At 43.6% G+C, this 26,679-nt stretch overlaps 1 protein-coding gene across 7 annotated transcripts in view; it reads right to left on the reverse strand.

Moving 5' to 3' along the window:
- LOC130194756 (MTOR-associated protein MEAK7-like) overlaps positions 1-26,679 on the reverse strand; it is a 232,959-nt gene that overhangs the window by 182,440 nt on the left and 23,840 nt on the right. Inside the window, exon 1 of one of the 7 annotated variants that reach the window (XM_056415916.1) lies at positions 1,658-1,746. The exons of 5 other annotated variants lie outside the window; for them this stretch is intronic. The gene's annotated coding sequence lies outside the window, so the exon portion shown is untranslated. Of the gene's footprint in view, positions 1-1,651; positions 1,747-26,679 lie in introns of those variants that run through there. One more of the 7 variants, XM_056415915.1, reaches the window with a different exon arrangement.

A 26,679-nucleotide genomic window follows, 5' to 3' on the forward strand; every position in this document is an offset into this window, starting at 1 on the left:
ATCGTCATTCCCATTCACTTGAAGCTACCAGCGCCTTCAATGTTGATTCTGAAGGCCTAAGGGCAGATGTTAGCCCCCTGGCAACACACGATGGCTGAATATGATTGGATAAAAGATCTAACATAAAGACCAGCCCTCCAAATCTCAACCTGGCGCTGGCAGCAGCGCAACCAAGAGGAACGCTATGAAATTAAGAGAATAACTCTTACTCTGGGAAATAATTGAATACATATTTGTGGGGAAATATATTTCGAAAAAAATATATATTCTGATGATGTTTAGGCCAGCAGAGAAGGCCTTGCTGGCCCTGACGGCCCGCCACTGATACCAACTCATTTAAATAGTAAATATACCGTGTTGACGCGCTAAATGTGTGTGGGAGACCGTCAGCCCCTGTCAACAACCACTTAAGTTAAATGTGACATATATAATATATCGCCACTCATCATCACTGAGAGAAGCCCCGCCCCATTTTCGGGGCGCCGGCCCAACGTGTGTGCGCGGCAGCGAGCAAACATTTCACGGTCGTTTCGGCATTGGCGGATGAAACGTGAATCTTGGGGCGCAAAAAATTGCGCCCTGGCCAATTACATCGTTTCTTATTTCACGTGGTTGGACTATTTGGCCAATCAGAGACCGGTATCATTCCCTCAGCCAGAGAGCTCCACGGAGCTACGCGAGCAGGTTGCTAACGGAGCTGTTAGCTGGAGGCTCAGTGAGTAATGCGCTGTTTAGTTTCCCCTGTCTGTTGTTCCAAAATCCTGGGACTGAAACTCTCTGGACTACAACGGGGTGAGGGATCTAAAGAGCTTCAGACAAGTGTAAGAAGCACAAATCTTGCCGCAGTTGTCTAGCTAAGAGCATGGAGCTAACTCGCTAACAGCATTAAGCTAACCCTGTTTGCAGAGCAGAGCAGCAGAAGGAAACCGAACAAGCATCGAAAACACAACGAAGAAGTTCGGAAAAACAGACACATTCCCTGAAGAATAATAGAAGCAGGCTCGTCACAGATATGATTGACTTTAACCAGAGAGTTATTGAGAAGTTTGACCACTTTAAAACACCCAATGTAACATGTACTGCATCTCTTTCTGACTCTTTTCTGCTCTGAACCTCTTTCATGTGAGGGTGAAACTCTTTTATTTTGTAAACCTCTGAAACCCAACCCAATGTTTCTTAAAGCTGCTCTGAACCTCTCATGCCCAAAGTTACAGTGTGTTGATAGTTGTTATTGGACAGTGTTGAGCACGCTGTGTTCTTGAAATAAAGCTTTGTTTTTTACAATATTCTACTCAAAACCTCTTTTTTTCTCATTGTTGAGTGCTATTTAAAACACGTCGCAATTTATCATCTACGATATTAAATCCCTCACTGTCACTTTATATGTAGGAGCCTCTTTGAAAACACAGCTCTGTGTGAAGTTTTGTCTTTAAAAAAAATACAATTCTACAAGTGTCTAAAATACACGCTGTCTGAAGTGATTACTCGTTCATTTTGAACATTTAGTCTTTAGAAGAAAAACTTTTAATCGCGATTAATGAATTTCAAAATGTGCGATTAATTAGTTACTTTTTTTAAATCGATTGACAGCTATAATATATATACATGAATATTAAACTTCCTGTAGTCGCCACTGTCGATCAAAACGTACACGGACCCAACTGCAGCGCCTCGCTCTGGTGAGATTCTCAGTGACCACGTGATCATGACGTCAGAGACAGTTGAAAAACGCCTTTTAAGGGCATGAGATCTCCTCTGGGTGCACCGGATAGACCCAGTGCGTCATACATCCAACTGCGCATGCGTCGTTCAGACATGGACCGCGAGGAACCGCCGGTGTCTGTCCCCGTGTCTCCAGGAGAAATGATGAGACTGTTGGTGAAGCAGCAAGTCCACGCGGCCGTTGAAGAGTCTTTTGGGCTGTTGGACACATTGACAGCAGCTTATGAGGACACCGTGTCTCAGTTGAGAGAACAATGGCGACACTCATCAGGTTGGTGCTTCTTCTTCACTGGTCCCGTTGTGACGGTTTAACTCGGCGGTCCACTCAGCCGACACTTATGGAGGACTCAAAATGACTTAAGTATAAATAAATAAATAAATAAATGCATGAATAAATACAAGAATAAATGAATAAATGCTTAAATAAATGTATAAATGAATAAATAAATGCTTAAATAAATGTATAAATAAATAAATAAATACAAGAATAAATGTATAAATACAGAAATAAATACAGCAATTAATATATATAAGTTATAACTCAACAGGACATCATTAAATAAATGTATTTCTACATTTCTGTATTTCTTCATTTATTTATATCTCTATTTATGTGTCCACACGTATTTCTTCATTTATTTATGTGTGACATTTACGTGTCCGTATATTCAAATGAGCTGGGCGGTCCGAACCTCATTGTTGAACAGGATTGGTCAAGTCAGGGAGCAAGACAGAAGCAATCGATCCCTAGCACTTGGATCTGTAGACGAACAGCGTTTATTATGCATTCTTGTCTGTACATTCTAAATACTACTGTTGAGTCACGGAATGTAATTTAAGGATGTTTTCAGCCGAGAAGTTAGTTGTTTAAGCATCAAATCTGTGGTCGGTTTATCGAGATTCAGTCTAATAAGGATATGCAACGGAGATTTGAGGTCCTGCTCGGGACCAGTGAGCTCCGGCGGTCAGCGCTGTGTGGCCGCCGAGAGAAGCCTGATCTCGGCAGGACTTTTGAAATGCTCCGCTGGCTCTGACGTCTCCGTGGCGGCTAAACATGAGATATAATTAGGTTTTTGAGGCTCTAAAGAGCACAACGAGTTTATTATTTACTAAAAGATAACGTTACGTCAATTTGACTGAGGGTTAAGATTCATAACTTCATATTGTAGCGACCCTGGGTCAGGAAAGCTACGAGACGTTGTATATTTATTATCGTTTATTCGTAGCCTACGCCAAACAACAGTGAACACCGCAACACATTCTACTCCACTGTAAATTATTTTACAGTAAATAATTTGAGTAAATTCATGCGCAAGAACAGTTGATGTGGTGACGTCACAAGACCAGAAAGACCGTCCTGCGTCCTCGAGAGTCTGGATTCCCAAGACCAGATTCCAAAGACCAGACTCCAAAAGAACACGAGTCTGTACTCAGTGTTCTTGGAATTGATAAACGGCTGAAGTCAAAAAGCTGTCTAGGCTAAGTTCTGCTAACGGTGAGCTGAGCGAGTCAACTTCAGCGTCATGTGCCAGGTAGAAGTAGTAGAGCATAACACACCAGGTGCATCACACTCCTGTGACCAATCATGCTTCAGACAGAGGTTCGGACCGCCCAGCTCATTTGAATATACGGACACGTAAATGTCACACATAAATAAATGAAGAAATACGTGTGGACACATAAATAGAGAAATACATAAATGAAGAAATACAGAAATGCAGAAATATATTTATTTAAAGATGTCTTGTTGATTTATAACTCATTCCTGTATTTATTTATTTATTTATACATTTATTTAAGCATTTATTTATTTATTTATACATTTATTTATTCATTTATACATTTATTTAAGCATTTATTTATTTATTCTTGTATTTATTCATGCATTCATTTATTTATTTATTTATACTTAAGTCATTTTAAGTCCTCCATAGACACTGACATGTTAGTGCACCTATATACTGATGTTCACGGTAAACGCATTGGATCGGGAGCACGCGAGGTTTTGACAAAGTTAGCGGAAAGACTCACGGGACGCAACATCCGGTTTGGCAAAGTTAGCGTAAAGAACCACGTGAAACAACATCCGTTTTTCAAAATAAGATGTCGACAAATCATACGGCGTTTCTCAATCTGCGTTCTTGTGTGTACTTTTCTCTACTTGTGGACTCGTGAAACGTCATCAGTCTCAGCTCGAGTACATGTTCCAATTCAAAGTTTGCTTCTCGCAAAGCACAGTCAAAATGCCCGGATGTGGCTTGATCCTCCCACTTTCCGGAGGATGCATCAGAGGAGACTCTGGCCAGCCGATATCCCAGAATGCATTTCACCAGCAACTGGAAACAATAGCGGAGGAGAAAATAAACTACTGACAGCTGACTTTTTATAAATACTACTGTTGAGTCACGGAATGTAATTTTACGATGTTTTCAGGCGAGAGGTTAGTAGTTTAAAAATCAAATCTGTGGTCGGTTTGTTATGATTCAGCCTAATAAAGATCTGCGCCGTAGATTTGAGGTTCTGCTCGCTCACTGAGCTCCGGAGCGTCGGGCTGACGGTCAGCTCGCTGTGTGGCCGTCGACAGCAGCCTGATCTCGGAAGGACTTTTTTAAATGCTCCGCTGGCTCTGATGTCTCCGTAGCGGTTAAACATGAGATATAATTTGGTTTGGAGGATCTAACGAGCACAAAGAGTTTATTATTTATTCACAGATAACATTACATCAGTTTGACTGAGGGTTAAGATTCATAACTTAATATTTTAATTAAACTTTAACGTTGAACTCATGGTGTCTTTTTACTTTTTACAGAATTGATTGCAATTACATGTGTAATATAACTATATATACATACACATATACAGGACTGTCTCAGAAAATTAGAATATTGTGATAAAGTTCTTTATTTTCTGTAATGCAATTAAAAAAACAAAAATGTCATGCATTCTGGATTCATTACAAATCAACTGAAATATTGCAAGCCTTTTATTCTTTTAATATTGCTGATTATGGCTTACAGCTTAAGAAAACTCTAAAATCCTATCTCATAAAATTGTAATATTTCCTCAGACCAAGTAAAAAAAAAGATTTATAACAGCTGAGTGTTTGTCAAGGCTCAGGAAACCCTTGCAGGTGTTTCGAGTTAATTAGACAATTCAAGTGATTTGTTTAATACCCTACTAGTATACTTTTTCATGATATTCTAATATTTAGAGATAGGATATTTGAGTTTTCTTAAGCTGTAAGCCATAATCAGCAATAAATCAGAATAAAAGGCTTGCAATATTTCAGTTGATTTGTAATGAATCCAGAATGCATGACATTTTTGTTTTTTTAATTGCATTACAGAAAATAAAGAACTTCATCACAATATTCTAATTTTCTGAGACAGTCCTGTATATATATATGTATGTATATAACATATTTATTATTTATACATATTTATTTATCATCTAAATATGTATAAACAATATAAATAAATGTTTTTATTTTTTACACAATATTCATACAATTATGTGTATGATTATTTTCTTTTTAATTGTGTATATACATGTATATATATATAATCCACATACTGTACATAATTCAAAATAAAATAATTATATTTAAAGAATAATGAAAAAAGCAGGGTTGTCATATTTTTTTGACTAAAAAATAATTTACAGTGAATAATTTGAGTAAACTCATTTGAGAACAGCTGATGTGGTGACGTCATCAAGTCAGCTGCTGTTCCAATCGCAGAAAGACCGTCCTTCAAAAGGACGCAAGTCTGTACTCGGTGTACTTTGAATTGAGAAACGCCGCTAGTGTTTGTCTCCCTAATTATTGGACCAAAAGCACGTGCAATTTTTTTTCTGCATTTATTATGTTATATTTATTCTAATTTGTGGAGCATAAAGTTAGATTTTTTATTTTTTTTTATTTTGTAATTGCACTTTAAATAATTCACAGTTGAAATTAGTCACTTTAATGTTCTAAAATATTTATCTTCAATATTTTCTGAGTGGACATTTTTTCATTTACAAATGTGTGACTTTCACTTTGAAATATATGAAGATTCGTCGATTAAAAAAATCCGATTTTCAATATCGGTGGAGTCAGAGATGTTCTGAACACATCTTCATAACTCTGGGGAGAAAGATATTTAGAATGCCACAAATCTTCAGAAATAAATGATTTCTTGTCAAATGTAGGACATTTACTTTGAAAAACTCTTCTTTGGTACAGTAAAAATGTTTTAATTTTAGCATAACTTTAGCTAAATGTCAAATGTTCTATCTATTTATCTATAAAGATGCAAAATCAATTCAGTTTTTACTTTTAAATGCTAGTATACGATTTGTCGACATCTTTTTATGAGAAACAGATTATGTTTCACGTGGATCTTTCCACTAAATGTGTTAAATCCCTTGTGTGCTCCCGATCTGGGTCATTTGAATGTTTACCGTGAAGATCAGTATATAGGTGCTCAAAAATGTCAATGTCGGCTGATTTGACCACGGAGATCCGAGTGTCGGGTGAGTTGACCGCAGTGGTTTAACTGGCGACTTTTCAGCCGAACGTGTCCGTTGTCGTGGCTACGACAGTCCGGTCATGTGAGCCGCCACTTGAAATGTAATGCGCCTCCAGTCATGGTGCTACCGGAGGAGGGCTTGTACGGTGTGCTAGATGAGCTGGTGTTTGAATGAACTGGTTTTGGTACGTGTGCGTGAGCAGACGCAGAGCTACCAACTCTCACGGTTTCGCCGTGTGACACACGCTTTTGCATGTTTTCTCACGCTCTCACGCCACACAACCAATTTCTCACGGCAAAAGAAATTCTGATTTGGGCCGAGGCGCGTTGGTTCCTTTTCAAATTCCCCGACGATAGATGGCGCTAAGGAGCGCATCTGTAAACCTATTCGCTGCATACACATCCTATTTACCCCAAAGAGGCCCGAAGTTAGCAACAGAAGAAGATTTTCAAACGGACACAACGAGCAGAGACTACGGTATGTTAATGCAGGGCTCTCAAGTGTCATGCATGTCGGTCTTACGTCACTCACTCCCGCCACACATCGTATTTATAACGCTGAAAAAAACTCGGCTATTTAATGTTTTAATGTGCCGCAGCCCTCACCGTGGAGGAATCAAGTGCTCCCCTGGAGTTCTGCTGTGAGGTGCCACTTATCAGCCAATCAAAAAAAAGAAATGGGCTACACAATAGCCAATCAGAAAAGAACATATCTGTTGTATCTGGGTAAGATTTAATCCAGCAACCAATGAAAATAAAGCATCCTGGAATTGCGCGCGACTGATATCTGTTCTGGGGGGGGGGGGGAATAGATATGGCAGTCTTGCCTGTCATCAAAACTTGAGAGCCCTGTTAATGACATGTGGTTCGATTAAGTACTCACCAGGGTTTTTCCTGCATAAATTTGGGCGCGCGCCTAAGCCGTTTTCCCGAACGCCTATGACAAATCCCGAGGGCCTAAGGCAAAAAAAGTCTGGGATGGAAGAAAAAAAAACTCATCACGTGCATGTCCGCGAATATGTTCTCAATAGTATGTTTCAAGGAGGCTCCAGCCGAACCCTCGTTCTGTTTTGATCAATAGTAATCGAGTTCAGTGTTTCCCCTAGGTTTAGAGCTTCAGGGGGGCGGGACTAGTGCCGCTAGCCATGTTGGTGCCCTAAGCTTAATTTAACACTGAGGTGTGCGCGCATCACGGCTGAGCGAGGCGCGCGCCGGCATTGGAGCTCTGGCGCGCGAGCCGAGAAGAGTTGTTGACGGGGGGTGCTAGTGAGAGTGGGGGGGTAGACGAAAATTACAGAGTGACGGGTGGTCAGATTTCACCCTGTTATAATGGTAGGGGAAACACTGGCGTTGATAAGCGTGTCTTCTTGTCTGATCAATACGCAACTGTGAGGTGCGCGACTTGACAGAGCGGCCAGCTGCTGATAACTCACTCAACAGCCCGACGTGTATGAATAGATGATTTTTTTGGGAGCACCGAAGACCCATTTTGACCCAGGAAAAACCCTGCTCACTCATTGTTTGTTAAGGCTGCCCACATAGCATTTATCTTTTTTTTTGCAGGCCTAGGAAAAGGACCCTCTCAAAAATGTTCTAAACAGCACATTGAACAAGTAAGATGTATTATAAAGACAGAACATTTGTGCAATAGAATTAGGCATGTTTATGTTAATGAGAGTAGAGTTATTAAAAAACATTTTAATTCTTTAAGGTAGCAAAGATGTCTCGTAAAAGACCTTTGCCAGGCCAGAATGCAGGGTACAACATGGGGACAACATGGGTACAACGCCAAATTAATTCAAATTTCCTGATATTATACCCACCAACGTGTGTGGCTGCGTGCGCGGCAACATTTTGGTCACCCCCGACAAAATCTCACTCCAAGGTCTTTTGAAAAGTTGGCAGCTCTCCAGACGTGTTGTAGGAGTGGCCTCTCAGGACCCGTCTGACTCACTAGGAAATGCACATTTCCATCGCTTAGCCTCCGTGTCACGTTCTTTTGATGTAACGCTAATGTTTTAAAGACTAAACACGGAGGACTTTGCTGTAAAATGCCATACCTGTTCGGGAGGCTGTAGTTGAGACGCCGAGGACACGGAGCGAGGACAAAGTAGGTGCCTCTGCTGATGCCTGTTCAATATACTGCTAACTTCAATAAATAGTTGACAACACGCTCTTGTTGTCAGTCTGATATTCATGTCATACGTCGTTATCTGACGTCCAGTCGATGTGAGACCAGTTTACTCTTCATACAGTGTGTAATGAAACATGCAGCCTGTGGTTTACACCCAGCTCGCCCACTGCTGTGGGAAACTGTGATGACTCATCAAGTTGTGGTACAACACTGTGCTGTCTCACATCTCTTATGTTTTATATTCAAGACTACGGATCAGCATCTATCATCGTAACTCTACTCTACCTGTGCAGCACTCACTGGTCCAGATTAAACATGACTGTTACCTGTTATTGTGTTACGATAAGGACCCATATTGAATTACTACACACAGGAGTGAGCGTGTCTTTAGAAACATGATGTGGAGCGGCTTGCTCCAGCCTCCATTTAGGATTTAGTCTGCATTAATGAAACGTTTCCATCTTCATGATGAACACATCACTTGTTGATGTTTATTTAACTCTAAATAGGTCGGAAATCACACAAAATCTGAAGTTGGAAGACACTATTTCCTCTCAGTTCTCAGGAGGAACTCAAAAACTAAATTATTTTTAACGTTTTATTTAATAATATTATAGTTAAAGTTAAAGTCATCTTAAAAGAAATAATGTTATTCATAATTTTCCAATATTTGAATTTTTTTTAAAAAGCTCATTAAAAGTGTATATAAGAATGACACTGCTTTTGTAATGATGGCATGGGTCTGCCTGTAGAGGGAAAACCTTTTTGATTTATTTTCCTTTACGCATCGATGCCGTACCAGTATTTTTAGCAGTGGCCTGAAGCGTGAGCTCGGGTTCAATTAGGATCGTGTGTTGTTGTGCATTATTATTAGGGTCCTCGTCGACTTCGTCGTAGAGGAACCTATTGTTTTTCAAAGGATTATTTTTCTTTTTCTTATTCTCTCCAAACAAACGTCGACTGTCCGCACACCTCATACCGCAACCAAGGGAAATTTCACACGCATATCAGAACTCGTGAAAAATTTATGATTTTTTAGTTTTCGTATTTATTTATACAAAAATGTCTCTCTAGCGCCCCCTTGAGGTAGAAAGCTAATACTTTTTTTCAACAATGACCGATTGACTTGAAATTTGCTATACAGGTTCACCTGGACCTGCTCTACAAATAAGTTCATGGTGGCCATCAAATGCGCCTACTTAGATTTTCCGGCATTTTGAATTTTGTAAAAAAATATTTTTTTCACTTTTCTCAAACGCTTTGTCCGATTCATCCGAAAATTTCTGGGGTCCATTATTGGTCCAATGTCATCATAACTCCTGAAAATCTTGTTGATATCTTATTGCGTTTAGAGAATATAGACCAATGAACATCTAAGGGGTGTGGCCTAATATTTGAAGTCACACAACTTCTAAATTATTTGGCCTATCCTCACCAAATTGCTATCCTATGTCCATATCGCATCCCTTAAACTACTTTATTTTTTTCATAATATTTGAACATTGGGGGGCGCTGCAATTAATCCCTAAATATCGGCATTTTTAGCCTTTTTTAAATGTTTTGTGCAGTTGTAAAACTGTAAACTCCTCCAAGAGCTTACACCCGATTCATTCCAAACTTGCCTATTATGATCTTGAGACCTTTGCCGTGAAAAATCTTTGAAAGATTAAAAAAATATTAAACTTTGTGCGGTGGGTCGAACATCAAAAAATACCATTCGCCATAAAAATCCAAGTTGATGTAACTCGCCCATACATTATGTAATCTTCTCCATATTTCTCATATGTCATGACATACTGATCCTGAAGACATCCATATGCTAATTTTTGATTCTGGTCTTTTTTGGGGCGGCTGTAGCTCAGTGGGGTAAGAGGGCCGTCCTGCAACCGCAAGGTTGTGGGTTTGATCCCCGCTCTCCCCATTAGTTGCAAGTCGAAGTGTCCTTGAGCAAGGCACTGAACCCCCAGTTGCTTCCCGGGCGCTTCACCGCAGCCCACTGCTCCTTAATAACTAAGGATGGGTTAAATGCAGAGAACTAATTTCCCCTTGGGGATTAATAAAAGTGTATATTATTATTATTATTAGCGCCAACTAGTGGCACTAGGAAGTTACATGTTTTTTACTTTTATACACTGCTCCTCGCAGATTATTCAGATCCCTCTCAAAATATACCACAATAGACCTAAGACCTTGATGATACTTCCCTGTGAAGCTCGTAGCGACACGTTGTAGTACGGCGAGCTTCTCCATCGGCAAACATTGATCCTTCGCCGTGAACGAATAAACCGTTGTAACTCGACTCCACATCATCAGATCCGTTCTAAACTCCCCATGTGTGATGACACTCCAGGCCTGAAGACATGTGCAGTCTAATTTTTTCTTTTAGTGGTAGCGCCACCTACTGGTAACGGGAACAAAAATCGTTTATTCTTTGGCTTCCTTCTCTGAGAAGGTAAATCAGATCAAAACCAAATTTGTTACACATGAAGTTTAGACTTTCATGATGCCAGAAGACGAAGCATTTTATGTTTCGTCTAACACTGTTGCCGTGGCAACCCATTCTTCGCGTCAAACAATGAAGGGGCTTTGGAGGGACTACAAATGCTCGAAACGTAACTAAACTTAGCACACATATTTAGAGTCAAATATGTAGTTACCTGATATGATTTGAAAGCTTTGAAATGCCAATATGGCTCAATAGCGCCCCCTAGACTGTATTTTATGTTCAAAAGGCCACGGTATTTGCCCCCAATGACCGATTACCTTGTAATTCATCATACATGTCCGCTTAGACCTGCTCTAAAAATAATTACATTATGACCATAAGCTCCGCCCACTTTGATTTTCCGCCATTTAGAATTTTGTAAACACATTATTTTCAACTTCTCCAAAACGATAGTTGCGATTCATACACGACTTGTGGTTCATTATTGTTTCAATACAATCAAAAATCTTTAAAAGATTGTTGATATCTCATTGTGTTCAGAGATTATGGACCAATGAACATCCGAGGGGTGTGGCCTGATATTTAAAGACACCTAACTTCCAAATCAATTGGCCAATCCTCACCAAATTACTAGACTATGTTCACATGACATCCCTGAAAGTACCCTAATTTTCTCATAATATTTGAACATTAGGGGGCGCTACAATCAATCCCTCAATATATGCCTTTTTTGCATTATTTTCTCACGTTTTGGGGGGGTTGTTAAACAGTTAACTCCTCCTAGAGCTTAAACCCGATTCATTCCAAACTAGGCCAGTATAGTCTTGAGACCTTTGTCTTGAAAAATCTTTGAAAGATTTCAAAAATATTAAAGTTTGTGCGTTCTCCGGACCGGCAAAGAAACGCCATTCGCCATTAACATGTAAGATGATGTAACTCGGCCATACATTATCCAATCTGCTCCATATTCCTCGTATGTCATCACGTAATGACCGTGAAGACATCCGTATGCTAATTTAAAATTCTAGTCATAGCGCCACCGAGTGGCCAAAGCAAATCAGCCTAAAAAGCATCACATTCACATGTAATTTACATGACAAGGTCTAGACTTCACGTGGATACACGTGATGCATGTATATGTTCAAATTGTCACAGCGCCCCCTGCTGGCAACCCTGGACTCGCTCGAATCTGCTCCAAACTTCTCATGCTTCGTAGAATTCACGGCCTGAGGATATCAACAAGCCTTTTTTTCACTCAGTCAAAGCGCCACCGACTAGCAAAGTAAAATCAGTGTCGTGTGACAAACGGTCAAACGCCCGAACGCCGTGCATGCGTTCTCGGCTGACGGGGCCGGCGTCCGGCCGGCACTCCCGACGTGCGAAGCAGGAAAGAGGACCTGATCATCGCTGCTTGCAGCTTTAATTATTATTATTATTATATATATATTATTATTTGTACGTGCCAGTGATTATAGGAGGGGAGGAGACACAAGGGTTTTTTGTTTTGGGGACTTCAAAGTCTTTGGGACTTTCGGGATCCGGGGATTATATTGTACTTTGAGAGGGTCTAATTATTTGTTGTGTGTTCATTTTGGGTCTTGCAGCGATGCATTGAATTTGATATAAATAATAATATTTGGTTTTCCGCAATTTCACGCAGGTTAAGCAGGGACATAACAGCCATTAGCAGAGCTGCCCATTCTCTTAGAATAGTGTATTGTACCTTTCCCTTTAGGATTAAGTTGTAAGGGAGAATGGTGACAGTTTGTTTTTATGCATTACCTCTGCTATGCCCATGATTATTTTCAGCATCATTTAATGTGCAGATATTGAGTGAATCAAAGTTAAAGTCACCTTAAAATTAATAATCGTATTCATAATTTTTAAATATATATATTTTAACGTTCATATGAAAAAGATATATAATGTACAAAGTCTTGTTCGAGAGCTCATGCTATCTCCATGGTCATTTTCCAAGATTATATTAAACTTCCAATAGATTTCTGTTGAAGTTGATCCAGTTACTCTTCTGTTTTTTGAGTACATTTTAGTATGATAGTGTTATTAAATGTTCACACTATGATGAAGGTGAGGACTTGGATGCATACCTAGACAGCATGGCTCATCGATCGATGGCGACCACACTGCAAAGGGCTGTGCCAGATTGTCTGTTCAATTTCTCATCGGGTTCCTTCCTCTTCCATCTCAATACTGGCAACGTTCGTTCTGTCCTGATGTTTACTAATGTCATTGTTATTGTTTTGTATTTGTGTGTTTGTACATGAAGAGCAACAAATACACATTTAGTCAGACTCCTTGAACGTCTCCAGTAATGAAAGTTTACATCAGTCACCGTTGTTCATAATGTTCTCCCTGCAGATGTCCAGCAGCAGGTAGGGATTAAAGCAGATGTCCCCCCTGAGGACCAGGACAAGGAGAACACAGAGCCCCTCCAGATAAAAGAGGAGCCGGAGCCCCTCCTCATAAAAGACCTGCAGGATCTCTGGACACGTCTAGAGGGAGATCAGCTCATTGTGCTGGAGGAGGCCGATATCGCCAAATTCTCATTCACTGCTGTTACTTTGGAGAGTGAAGATGACGAACCTCAGACCTCACGGCTTCATCAAAGCCAGTCGGAGGAAGACAGAGAGGCGGAGCCTCCAGCCAGCAGCTCAGCTGCATCGATACAAACAGAAACTGATGAAGATGACTGTGGGGGATCAGGACCAGACAGGAACCTAAATCCACATCGTCATTCACATCCAAATGCTGTTGATGAAGAGGCTTCAGACTCTTCTGAGACTGAAGCCAGTTCTGGTGATTGGCAAGAAGCTTTGTCAGATTCTGGACCTGAAAGTGTAGATGGGGACAATGACTGGAAGGAGACCAGGACACCTGAGTCTGCTGCAGATGCCTTGAAATATAAGGAAGCTCTTGTAAGTCTTGTGGGATGTAACCCTGGCAACAAATCTAATGAATCACAATCAAAAGTGCTCATGAGAAAGAAACAATTCAGTTGTGACGAGTGCGGGAAAAGATTTACAGGTCAGGGAGATCTGAAGAGACACATGGGAGTCCACACAGGAGAGAAACCATTCAGTTGTGACGAGTGTGGGACAAGATTTACACGTCAGGAAGGTCTGAAGAGCCACATGAGAGTCCACACAGGAGAGAAACCATTCAGTTGTGATGAGTGTGGGTCAAGATTTGCACATCAGGGAGGTCTGAAGAGACACATGATAGTCCACACAGGAGAGAAACCATTCAGTTGTGACGAGTGTGGGAAAAGACTTACAGGTCAGGGAGATCTGAAGAGACACATGAGGGTCCACACAGGAGAGAAACCATTCAGTTGTGACGAGTGTGGGAAAAGATTTTCACAACAGGAACATCTGAAGTCACACATGAGAGTCCACACAGGAGAGAAACCAATCAGTTGTGACGAGTGTGGGAAAAGATTTACAGGACAGGGAAATCTGAAGACACACATGAGAGTCCACACAGGATAGAATGTGTTTCTTCCAGTAGTGACAAATTCCACATGGAAGTTGTCCTCTTTCTAATGTGTGAATTGAAAAAATAAGTAAAATGTTTTTAATTGTTTCCCATGTCATTTATTTGTAAACGAGATGGAAGACAGTGTTTTCTAATCATTTGATGAATCTTTAGTAAAAACAATGACAACATACTGAGTGTCTTTGATGGAGGAAACTAAAAACAAACTAAAAACTCTGTACAAATACATCTGTATTTAAAATGCATTTTCCCTGTAAAGTTTTAAAATCTACATAAAGAGACTTTTGCAAGTTCACTTTGTGCTATGGAAACTTTGTTACACTTTCTCTTCCAGATCCCATTGTTTTGTATAATTCTCAAGAAATACGTTTCTATGTAACTATAAACTCACAGGAAGATTCTTGTAAAAGATTTGATGGATAGTTAGCGGGAAAGTAGAGACACTTTTTAACTTCCTGTACCAATTTGTGTCTTTTGTCACCTAGAAAGCCTTTTATTATAGTTGTACTATTGGCTAAAGGCAAGCAAATAGTTTAAAATACAGTGGGTACGGAAAGTATTCAGACCCCTTTAAAATGTTCACTCTTTGTTTCAGTGCAGCCATTTGCCAAAATCAAAAAAGTAATTAATTGTATGTCTCATTCATGTAACTCAGCTCCATCTTGACAGAAAAAAACAAATGAAGACATTTTTGCAAATTTATTAAAGAAAAACTGAAATCTCCCATGGTGCTCAGTATTCAGAGTCTTGTCTCAGTGGTGAGTAGAACCTTGGAATTCTACAGCAGGAGTCTTCTAGGGGATGATGCAACACGTGGTCACACCTGGATTTGGGGATCCTGCCGTTCTTCAACAGATCCTCTCCAGCTCCGTCAGGTTGGTGAACGTTGGGGTTCAGGGCTCTGCTGGGCCAGTCCACAAGGGTCCAGAGTTGTTCCCAAGCCACTCCTTTGTTCTTTGAGCTGTGTGCTTAGGGTCATGGTCTTGTTGAAGGTGAATCTTCGGCCCAGTCTGAGATCCAGAGCCTCTGAAGAGCTTTTCTTCATGATATCTCTGTACTTGGCCTCATTCATCGTTCCTTCCATGTCAACCAGTCGTCCTGTCCCTGCAGCTGAAGACTTTTCAAACCCCGTCAGAGGTTCACTCGCACAGGAAGCCTCTCGCGCCTGACCGGGCAATCGCGGAAAGGCGTGAGAGGCTCCCCACCGACCAACCGTCCGTCCGACTCTGCGACTGCGAGTCGTTTCCCCAGAATTCAGATTGTCAAAATGTTGGTTGATCCACCGTCAGGAAAAGAAGAAGAAGAAGAAGACGACGGGGAGGAATTCGACCAAGTGCACGATAGAACTCGGCCGGCTCTGCTTTTGATGATGATGACTGTAATAATGTGCGATAGGGCTCACACACACGTCTCTTTCCTCTCGGCAAAACGACTAGGCCGTCGTCCTTTCCAGCAGTACATGCCCAGCAAGCTGGTAAAATACGGGATCGTGTCGTGGGTGGCCTGCGACGCCAGATTCAGCTACGCTTGGAAGATGCAAGTCTACACCGGGAAGCCGAGCGGCGGACGCCCGGAAAAGAACCTGGGCACGAGGGTCGTGCTCGACGTGACCGAGGGACTAACAGGGCATGAAGGGGCGTGACATCACGTGCGACAATTTCTTCACCTCCTACGAACTCACGCGGCGGCTCCTGATCAGGAACAACACCGTGGTTGGCACGGTGAGAAAGAACAAGCCCGAGCTCCCCACTGCGCTGCTCGCATGCAGGCGGAGAGATTATGGTACTACAAGCTCCTTAAGATATGATGGTGCATCACCAATCAAGGCTTTGTAGGTTAAGAGAAGAATTTTAAAAGTAATTCTTAATTTTACGGGGAGCCAATGCAGAGCAGCTAGTGCAGGAGTGATGTGATCTCTGTTCTTAGTTTTAGTGAGAACACGAGCTGCAGCATTCTGGATCAACTGGAGGGACCTAAGACACTTATTAGAGCAGCCTGATAATAAGGAGTTGCAGTAATCCAGTTTCGAAGTAACGAACGTGTGAACCAATTTTTCTGCATCTTTTTGAGACAAGATGTGCCTGATTTTTGAAATATTACGTAGATGAAAGAATGCAGTCCTTGAGATTTGCTTTACGTGGGAGTTAAAGGACAAGTCCCGATCAAAGATAACGCCAAGATTCTTTGCAATGGTGTTGGATGCTAGAGCAATGCCATCTACAGAAACCAAATCACCAGATAATTGATCTCTGAGGTGCTCAGGGCCGATTAAAATTACTTCGGTTTTGTCTGAGTTTAACATCAAGAAGTTGCAGGTCATCCATGTTTTTATGTCTTTAAGACATGCTTGAATTTTACCGAGTTGGTTGGTCTCCTCTGGTTTTATCGATAGATATAGTTGAGTATAATCTGCATAACAATGAAAGTTAATGGTGTGTTTCCTGATAATATTGCCCAGAGGAAGCATGTGTAAGGTAAATAAAATGTTCATCTCTTCATCACACATTATTAACTCTGCTTTCTCCCCGGAGTCCTTGTGACTTCACGTCTCATTGGGTCCATTAGACCTGGCTGGGTCTGATGCCATCGTGCTGTTGATGCCCCGCCCACTCTTCCTCTCTACCTCCATCTGCCTGATGGATCATGGAGGTCTGGATCGTGGAACATGCCTACTAACAACTATTCATACACTCTGTCATATTCATTGATTGTGTTGTTTCTGGGTTTTAATTTGTGTATAATGATTCCTTCTGTACACATGACATCTATTGTTCAGTCCATCCTGGAGAGGGATCCTCTGTTGCTCTCCTGAAGGTTTCTTCCCTTTTTTCCCCATGAAGGGTTGTTTGGGAGTTGTTCCTGATCCGATGTGAGGTTAAAGGTCAGGGATGTCTATGTGTACAGATTGTAAAGCGCTTTGAGAGAAATTTGTAATTTGTGAGAATGGGCTCTACAAATAAACTGAATTGAATTTAAAAAACTGAATACATTTGCAAGGATTTCTACATTAGTTTAGTCAAGATGGTGCTGAGTGACATTAATGAGACATCAAATTAACTTTTTTGATTTTATCAAATGGCTGCACTGAAACAAAGGCTGTGTCTACTACCGCGCACTTGAGCACTTCGAGCACTGACTTTCAGTGTTCGAAGTGCGCCACTGAAAAATCCAGCAGATTTCAGTGCACTGAAAGTACCCGGATGGTGCACTGCAAACGGGCAAAAAATGTAGTGTAAAACGATGGACACTACTCGCACTAAGCAGCCGCCATCTTGGCTACGTACCGGAAGAGGAGGAGCCCTTTCGCCAGCTTTTCATTTTATTTCTAAAACAATGGCGGACAGCACAAGCGGTAGACCACGAAGCTACAGACCGTAAATGTAAGTATCAGCGGTTATTACACATTGTACTGGTATTACAATGTACTACTAACATGCCATTCTCAGATTAGTGATCATACCTAGGTAGCATTAGATGCCATTGGATCTGCATGGCAGTTATGATAAGATAGCTGGGTAATCCACCACCCGGCCAGTCCGACGAAGGTGCACTTTTATCGGACACTTTTCGCTTGACGAGCCGGGGCAGGTGGCGGTCTCCAGGCGCTTGCTCCAGCGGCAAGTCCGACGACAGATAGCTATGTCAGTCGTCGGACAGTGTTAAACAACGGCTGTTCTGTTAACCAATCGAAATAGCAATTTTAATAATGGATTAACAATGGATATGCTCAGTTTAATAACGGGTTAACATGACACCGCGAGCGTTTGCCCACACGCCGCCCGATAATTAATACCGTTACGATAGCTATCTAAGCTTGTCCTTCTAGAAATAATTGTAGCTTTCAATCATCGTTGTGTGTTGTTTTTTTAATGTCGTGTATGTATTAATTTAAATGTAATCGTGGTCTGGGACAGAGCACTGAATGGCTATCCTATTTCAGTTTCCTGCCCCAGAGACGTTTCCTGGAGGTGCTGGTGCTGGTCCTCTGCTGCCCTCCCGACATCTGGCTCCAATGACCTCTGGCACCTCACATCCACCTCCAGGGCCTTTAAGAAGATGGACCGCCATCGCGTCTTCAGTATCCCGAAGGACCTCTGCACACCTCGCCTTTGACAGGCAGCAGTTGTAGCTTGGAGGTGGACAGGCTGCCTGAAGGGGGTCATGAGGCAGATGGGTTGGGACAGGCAGGGTAGCCACCATCCCCAAGGATACAGTATCCTGGTGGAGGGTATGACTGCTCATAGAAGATGGGGCTGTTATTCAGGACCCTGGCATCATGCACTGAGCCCGGGCCTGTCGAGGCCCTGGCCACCACCCGATAGGAGGTGGCGCTGGCAAGCCAAAAATAAAAACTAGACAGGAGCTCGGGGGCCCCAACCGTGGTCAGTCAGTGCCCAGCACAGCCATGAGGGCGTTGAATGACTCCCGGTGAGCCTGAAGTCCACCCTCATGTCACTGTGGCCATCAAAATACAATGCCAGCAGTGGCATTGCAACATTGATACGGCAGCGCCGCCTGGGACTGGGTGGCTGCTGTAGAGTGTGTGTGGAGGGAGGGAAGGAAGATTATATTAATATGTAAGTCATTTTATCAATAAAATGTTGTCATTGAGGTTTTGTAGTCTTTTATTGCGTTTTCTGATTTATATTAGAATTGATGCATGTTTGTAACAACAAATTAATATGCCTGTGTGTTCAATTGCTAATTGATTCCTGTATCAGGGTGAACTTCACTACAATCAGTGCTCATTTGATGGCGCGGCTGTGTCCAGTCGCCGTCGAGGTAGCTCCGCGGAGATTGTGCGCTCTTTTAGTTTTTGTGTTTATTTTTAATATTTTCTTTGCCACAAACACATCGGCACTAACAGCATACGACCGCAGCACACTTTTGGACATAAACTTTTGCGCAAAACAAGGGTTTTTGTCCACTTTTTCCATCGATCCAGCGTGGCCGGCAGAGATCGTACGAGCGAACCACGACAACAGCAGTGGAGCCGCTACTACGGGAGACGACGAAAACATCGAGGAAACGGAGCGGAATTCGAACAGACTGAGAGTTCAAGCCCACCGTCCACCTCTGCCCAGCATCCTTCTTGCTAACGTCCAGTCTCTGGAAAATAAGATGGATGATGTTAGGCAAGGATCAGATTCCAACGGACATGCGGGATTGTAACATCTTTTGTCTGACGGAAACATGGCTGACCCCGCTGGTGCCGGATCGAGTCATATGCCCAACCGAGTCCTTCTCTGTTTTCCGTGCAGACAGAACGGAAGAGTCTGGTAAATCTAAGGGTGGAGGGGTTTGCTTCATGACTAACAACATGTGGTGCGACCCCAAGAACATTAAGACTCTTTCTCGTTCCTGCTCGCCGAACCTGGAACATCTGACGATCTCATGCCGTCCATTCTACCTTCCCGGAGTTCAGCTCGGTCATCACCACAGCCGCTACATTCCACCACAAGCGGACACCGACGTAGCACTATCGGACCTACATGATGTGTTATGTCGGCATCAGAACAAGTATCCCGACGCGGCTGTGGTGGTGGCTGGGGACTTTAATAGGCCAAACCTAAAAAAGGTCAGGCCGAACTTTCTCCAGCACATTACGTGTGCTACCAGAGGAAAGAACGTTGGACCACTGCTATCGCCATTCAAGAGAGGCTACAAGGCTGTCTCTCTCCTCCGTTCGGCAAATCAGACCATGCCGCCATTTTTCTGCTTCCGGAGTATAAACAAAGGATCGCGCGGGAAGCGGTAGTGACGAGGAACGTAACGCGGTGGTCTGACCAATCAGAGGCTGAGCTACAGGACGCTCTGCGTGTCGTCGACTGGGACATGATCCAATCCAGTTCCAGTGACGTCAGCGAGTTTGCGGAAGTAGCAATGAGCCTCATAGCAACGCTAGCGGACACCATCGTCCCCACGGTAAAAGTTAGGGTCTTTCCTAACCACCATTCTGCCCCCACGGGTCACGAGGCATACATTTTTCGTGTCAGGGGGTCAAAAACTTCGGGCTGCATTTGGGAGCCTTTTTGAGGGCGCTAAAAATCGAAACACACCTCAGGCTCACAGTGCCCCTTCCCGCGCTACATCTGGGAAAAAAAGATTTCAATTCTGACCTTCGATCGCAGAGTTATGATTTTTAAAAAAATGTATTACAATGTATGCCAATCCTCCCGTGCCAGTTTTCGCCACCAGAGGGCATAAATGACCCATGTATTAAACTGTGTCATTTGGCATACACCTTCATGGGCCGGCCGTGTATGCCAATTTACCCTAACTTTGGCTCTACTAAGGGAGGAGGATGGTCAATTTGCAAGAAAAGTACCCAGGATCAGGGGCACACCTCCTAGGGGCACATCAGTCAGGGATGTCTGAACCCATGGTCCTTGACCCTGTATTTTTATTCTCAATATTCACTTCAAGAAATGCTTTAGAAGGCTTGGCTAATGGTTACCATGTGGCTATAGCGATTTTTCAACATGCTCCAAAATGCTTGAAATTAGAACGCCAGATAGGCCTGGATGGCGTGATGAACATACTAAAAGCACTAAGCTCTAGACCCTTTATAAGAGGTACTTCAGGTTTATTTGTAAAAACGTCCAAACTGCTTGAAAATGAAACGCCAGACTCCCATGGATGCCCTAAACTACTGGGAGGACCATGGTCACTTTAGCATGCGAGTACCCAGGTTTTGGGAACATTTTCTGGGTAAATGTGAGTCAAATCCCCGTCTCAAAGACCCGGGAGGATTGGGGGACAGTGAGGGTCACCAGGCATACATCACATACAAGGCCGGACCACCAGGAGTGACTATACTGGGGTAAATGTCAGTCAAAGACCCGGGAGGATTGGGGGACAGTGAGGGTCACCAGGCATACATTCCCTCCAAGACCGGACCACCAGGAGTGACTATACTGGGGTAAATGTCAGTCAAAGACCCGGGAGGATTGGGGGACAGTGAGGGTCACCAGGCATACATTCCCTCCAAGACCGGACCACCAGGAGTGACTATACTGGGGTAAATGTCAGTCAAAGATCCAGGGAGGATTGGGGACAGTGAGGGTCACCAGGCATACATCACATACAAGGCCGGACCACCAGGAGTGACTATACTGGGGTAAATGTGAGTCAAAGACCCGGGAGGATTGGGGGACAGTGAGGGTCACGGGGGACAAAGGCAAAATGCAATTGGTATGTGGGGCGTCCGGAGCTTACTCCATGACCTTGCTCACCCTCCGACCCCGTGCACCCACACTTAAGCACCCATCCCTGAGTTAAAACCCTCTGACAATTTTTTTTTCGTTTCGGGCCCCTGGTGGTATAAACGGAAAAAAAAAATTGTTTATACCACCAGGGGTCCGAAACGAAGAAATTCGGCATAATGGTTTTAACTCAGGGCAGTGCTTAAGTTTGGGGTCCACGGGGTCGGATGGTGAGCAAGGTCAGGGAGTAAGCTCCAGAGGCCCCACAGACCAATTGCATTTTGCCTTTTGTCCCCCCGGTGACCCTCACTGTCCCCCAATCCTCCCTGGATCTTACCCAAGTAAAGTCACTATTGGTTCGGCCTTGGAGGGAATGTATGCCTATTGACAGTCACTGTCCCCCAATCCTCCCTGAATCTTTGACTCACATTTACCCAAGTAAAGTCACTATTGGTTCGGCCTTGGAGGGAATGTATGCCTGGTGACAGTCACTGTCCCCCAATCCTCCCTGAATCTTTGACTCACATTTACCGAAGTAAAGTCACTATTGGTGGTCCGGCCTTGGAGGGAATGTATGCCTGGTGACAGTCACTGTCCCCCAATCCTCCCTGAATCTTTGACTCACATTTACCCAAGTAAAGTCACTATTGGTTCGGCCTTGGAGGGAATGTATGCCTGGTGACAGTCACTGTCCCCCAATCCTCCCTGAATCTTTGACTCACATTTACCCAAGTAAAGTTACTATTGGTTTGGCCTTGGAGGGAATGTATGCCTGGTGACAGTCACTGTCCCCCAATCCTCCTGGATCTTTGAGAGGGGGATTTGACTAACATTTACCCAAGTATAGAGTCCTTTGTATGGGTGGAAGATGGTCACTTTAGCATGCAAGTACCCAGGTTTTGGGCACCTTTTCTGGGTACAAAACAGGAGAAATCCCCTTATAATAACCAGTGTCACTTGATGCCCTGAACTAATAACTCCACCTGATCTCTGTGTGGGAGGACCATGGTCAATTTAGCATGCAAGTACCCAGGATTTGGGCACCTTTTCTGGGTACAAAACAGGAGAAATCCCCCTAAAATAATCAGTGTCACTTGATGCCCTGAACTACTAACTCCAACTGATCTCTGTGTGGGAGGACCATGGTCACTTTAGCATGCATGTACCCAGGATTTGGGCACCTTTTCTGGGTACAAAAGAGGTGAAATCCCCTTATAATTTGGAAATGCAAGGGAAGTTGTGTATAAACTGGGACATTTGTAAACCGTGTGTATGGGCCGGCCGAGTATGTCAAATGTCCCTAACCACTCTTTTAATTAAAAAAGAATTGCTTTAAATCAACTTAGAGTCGTGGATTCTTTTTCTAAATTAAGAGGACCATCTGTATATGAATACCCTACATTTTTGGACCATTTGCTCCAGTTTAAATGTCACTAAAAGTACCCAGGACTTGAAGCACCTTTCCTGGGTACAGAACAGGTAAAATGTCACTAAAAGTACCCAGGACTTGAAGCACCTTTCCTGGGTACAGAACAGGTAAAATGTCACTAAAAGTACCCAGGACTTGAAGCACCTTTTCTGGGTACAAAACAGGTAAAATCCCCTTATAATAACCAGTGTCACTTGATGCCCTGAACTACTGACTCCACCTGATCTCTGTGTGGGAGGACCATGGTCACTTGAGCATGCAAGTACCCAGGTTTTGGGCACCTTTTCTGGGTACAAAACAGGAGAGGAGGACCATGGTCACTTGAGCATGCAAGTACCCAGGTTTTGGGCACCTTTTCTGGGTACAAAACAGGAGAAATCCCCTTAAAATAACCAGTGTCATTTCACATACACGGCCGGCCCATACAAGTGTATGCCAAATGACACAGTTTAATGAACTGTGTCATTTGGCATACATCTTCATGGGCCGGCCGTGTATGCCAATTTACCCTAACTTTGGCTCTACTACGGGAGGAAGATGGTCAATTTGCAAGAAAACTACCCAGGATCGCGGCGATTCCTCCTAGGTGCACATCAGTGAAAGTGGTCTGAGTCCATGGTACTTGGCCCCGTATTTTTATTCGCAATATTCACTTTTTAAAAAGTTTTAGAAGGCTTGGCTACTGATTAGCATGTGGCTACTAGCGATTTGTCAACATGCTCCAAAATGCTTAAAATTGAAACCACAGAGTCCCCAGGGTGGCGTGACTAACATACTCAAAGAACTAAGCTCTAGACCCTTCATAAGAGGTACTTCAGGCACTTCCGGTTTAGCATGTAACTTCCGGTTTAGCATGTAAAACGTCCAAAATGCTTGAAAATGAAACGCCAGACAGCCATGGATGCCCTGGTCCTTTATGGGACCACCTTTCCTGGTAAAATGTCACTAAAAGTACCAGGAGAACCATGGTCACATTACGATAAAAGTACCCAGGAATTGAAGCACCTTTCCTGGGTACAAAACATGTAAAATGTCACTAAAAGTACCAGGGACCATGCACCATGGTCACATTACTATACAAGTACCCAGGACTTGAAGCACCTTTCCTGGGTACAAAACAGGTAAAATGTCACTAAAAGTACCCAGGACTTGAAGCACCTTTCCTGGGTACAAAACAGGTGAAATCCCCTTAAAATAATGAGTGTCACTTGATGCCCTGAACTACTAACTCCAACTGATCTCTGTGTGGGAGGACTATGGTCAATTTAGCATGCAAGTACCCAGGATTTGGGACACCTTTTCTGGGTACAAAACAGGTGAAATCCCCTTAAAATAACCAGGGTCATTTCACATACTCGGCCGGCCCATAAAAGTGTATGCCAAATGACACAGTTTAATGAACTGTGTCATTTGGCATACATCTTCATGGGCCGGCCGTGTATGCCAATTGACCCCGTCATGATAGTAGCATGTGGCTAATTAGCGATTTTTCAACAAGCTCCAAAATGCTGGAAATTAGAACCCCAGATGGTCATGGATGCCCTGAACAACATACTCTCAGCACAAGTCTGTAGACCCTTCAGAAAGCTAACTTCCGTTAGCAGCATGCTAGCTAGCTAAAACCAACTAATCCTTGAAAAGTGTCTCCTGTTGTATACTATATCAAGTTTTTTCAAAAATGACCAAAAAATAAATAAACAAATAATAAAATAATAAATTCCCATTGGCCCATTGAAATCAACAGTCTAATGGTCACTAACAGTCTCAGCAATTCAATAAATGAATCAAGAGCGCCATCTAGCGATTTTTTAAATATGTCACGGCCCATGTACTCCAATTGACCCAAAGTAACCCATTCCTCCGTGTCGAATGTATGTTGTCTGCAGAAACAATGTCACCGTGGTTACTTTCCTGTATGGCAGCATACATTGCATGCGTTTTTTGTGTCATAAGGGTGACTTTCCCTAGCCAAAAGCCGTGGGTTGATAGATCCATCTGTGAAGCTGTGAACGCCCGTACTGCTGCCTATAACTCCGGTCTTGTATCCGGCAACATGGACGAGTACAAGGCAGCGGTCTATGGACTGAGGAGGGCGGTGAAGGACGCCAAAAGGAGGTACCGAGACAGAGTGGAATCACAGATGGAGCAGCGCGACACCAGGCGCCTATGGCAGGGGCTACGGACTATCACAAACTACCAGAGCAGACCCCGCGCAATGGTGAGTGCCGACGCATCCCTAGCGGACGACCTGAACTCATTTTATGCACGGTTTGAGGCTAGCAACAACAGCGCTAGCAACAACACCGTTAGCGTAGCCGAGGTGAGTTCTACCGCTGGGGATGAACACACACTCTGTGACCGAGCACAGTGTGAGGAGGGCTCTGTTGAGGTGAACACCAGGAAAGCTGCAGGTCCAGATGGCATATCTGGGCGAGTACTGAAGACCTGTGCTAACCAGCTAGCTCCAGTGTTCACCACAATATTCAACCTCTCCTTGGCTGAGTCCGTGGTCCCCGCCTGCTTCAAGAGATCCACTATTGTCCCTGTGCCCAAGAATGCTTCTCCAGCATGTATGAATGACTACCGACCGGTGGCCCTCACCTCGGTGGTCATGAAATGCTTTGAGAGGCTGATAAAGGACTACATCTGCGCCTTCCTCCCTTCCTCCATGGACCCGCTGCAGTTTGCTTATCGCACAAACAGATCCACGGATGATGCTGTCTCCCAGGTACTGCACACCACACTCTCTCATCTGGACAGCCAGAGGGGCTATGTGAGACTGCTGTTCATTGAGTATAGTTCAGCTTTCAACACCATAGTCCCTCCAGACTGGCCGGCAAGCTGATTGAGCTGGGACTGAACACCCCTGTGTGCTTGGATCCTGGACTTCCTGACCGCCAGGCCACAGGTGGTCAGGGTGGGCAGACACCTCCAAATCCCTCACCCTGAACACAGGATCCCCCCAGGGTTGCGTCCTCAGCCCCTACTGTACTCCCTGTACACATGACTGTGTGGCCAGGTTCAGCTCAACACCATCATCAAGTTTGCGGATGACACAGTGGTGGTGGGCCTGATCTCCGACAACGACGAGAAGGCCTACCTGGAGGAAGTTGCTGATCTGTCACTCTGGTGCCAGGACAACAGCCTCATCATGAATGTCACCAAAACTAAGGAGCTGATTGTGGACTTGGAGGGTACAACAACAGAGGACGACTCACCACTGGGGATTAACGGGACTACTGTGGAGAGGGTGAGCGGTATAAATACCTGGGAGTCCACATCACCGAGGATCTGACATGGTCAACAAACACAGACACTCTGGTGAGAAAGGCAAGGCAGCGCCTCTACCACCTCAGGCAGCTGAGGAAATTTAAAGTTTCCCAGAGGATCCTTCAGTCCTTCTACTCTGGAGCTGTAGAGAGCGCCCTGACAGGAAGCATCACAGCCTGGTTTGGCAACTGCTCCGCTCAGGACAGGAAGGCTCTGCAGAGAGTAGTGCGTTCGGCTGAGCGCACTATTGAACTACACTCCCACCCTGCAGGACTTGTACACCAGGAGGTGCAGAACCAGAGCCGGCAGGATCATGAAGGATCCTCACCACCCCAACAACAGACTGTTTCAGCTGCTGCGGTCAGGCAGGCGCCTCCGTGTCACGCTGCAAGAACAGAGAGACTGAGACGGAGTTTCTTTCCTCAGGCCATCAGGATTGTGAACTC

The sequence above is a fragment of the Pseudoliparis swirei genome, chromosome 6 (genome assembly GCF_029220125.1).
Source record: "Pseudoliparis swirei isolate HS2019 ecotype Mariana Trench chromosome 6, NWPU_hadal_v1, whole genome shotgun sequence".
Lineage (NCBI taxonomy): Eukaryota > Metazoa > Chordata > Actinopteri > Perciformes > Liparidae > Pseudoliparis > Pseudoliparis swirei.